This window comes from Loa loa (genome assembly GCF_000183805.2).
Source record: "Loa loa unplaced genomic scaffold supercont3.547, whole genome shotgun sequence".
Classification (NCBI taxonomy): Eukaryota; Metazoa; Nematoda; class Chromadorea; order Rhabditida; family Onchocercidae; genus Loa; species Loa loa.
In genome coordinates this window covers 10298-11940 of record NW_018108727.1, presented here as the reverse complement: position 1 = coordinate 11940, position 1643 = coordinate 10298, and positions in this window count along the sequence as shown.

The following is a 1643-nucleotide window of genomic DNA, read 5'->3' as shown; positions in this document are numbered from 1 at the left end:
TTTGTTAATGTTTTTTTATTTTTATTTATTAATTTTATTTTAACTCATATGAACAACAATGAGACATGCAATTTATTAATAAAATGTTGAATTAATCATTCATTCATCAATGATATTATTTGCAACTAATCCTTGATCTTCATATGACGCTTAGATCATTTTCCAGTAAAACTAGAACTGATACATCGTCCCATGTGACATATCATTCCAGTTGGACACATGCCGCGTGAACATGCTGTAAATTTTGTAGAATTTGAATTGTAATTTAGTTGAAAATTTTCAGTTTAATAATATTTAGTTAAGAGTTTTTTCTTAAAAAAAAGTAAAATTTTTTAAATTATAAGGATGTAAAGAAAAGCGAAAGAAAAAGAAAAAAGTTTTGTAAAGTTCTGAAATTTTTATATTATAAAATTTTTTAGTTATTTTTTTAAAAACATAAAAATATTTACCTCAGATATCTTACTGGTAGCTGGAATGGAATTTTTGTCAGAGAAATTAAATTAATTAATAATAAAATTGAAAAAGATAAATGTCAAATAGCAACAAACGATTTTCAGTAATTTAAAGTACTATAAGTAATAAGTTGCATAGTTGTAATAACAAGTTATAATATAATAATAACTTATAATAATAAGTTACATATTGCTCGTTAAAAAATAAGTAATCGAAAAAGAAATAAAATATTTTAATGAATGATATTAGAAAGGTTTTCAAGATATTAAGTAAAAAGTATCTAATTCTATTGATCTATTACCTATTTCATTTATACGAAATCTTGATGAAATTAATAGGAATTAATTTGACTTGTTGTACTTGAAGTATTATTATCAATAATTAAACAAAAAAAAAAAAAGGAAATAAACGATGTCAATGTTACCAAAAGTTGATGTTAGAGCATTTCGAACACAAAATCCATTGATGCAATAATAACCTACAGGACAAGATGCTCCGGTTGAACATGCTGAAATTTTAAAAAAAATTGAAATTGTAATTAGTTTTTCTTTTTTTTTTAATTTTACTTATATATATATTTCTGTTTAACTATCAAAAGCATATCAGATCAAATTTAATTTTATTCTTATTATTCTTTTCCTTTTGTTAGCTTATTTTATCACAGTTCTGAAATTTAAAACTTGATATGATAGGAATAAAAGTCCTTTTTTTGTTTTAAAAAATTTAAATAAATTTTGTTCTTTCTATTTTTGATATTTAATAAGAAGCAAATGTTACATACATATAAGCAATGGATGATTTTGATTTCCAATTTGGGCAATATTGCTTGGTAAGCAAAAACCATTGACACATATTTGACCACTAGGACAATGGTCCGTTAAGGTACATGGTTCTGTCCCTAAAATATTCTTTAATTCTTACTTTAGATTCCTTCAATGAATAAATGTAAATTATTAATTATCAAACTGAATAAGCAATAATAACGATAATAATAATAATAATAATAATAACAATAATAATAATAATAATAATAATAATAATAATAATAATAATAATAATAATAATAATAATAATAATAATAATAATAATAATAATAATAATAATAATAATAATAATAATAATAATAATAATAATAATAATAATAATAATAATAATAATATATAATAATAATAATAATAATAATATAATAA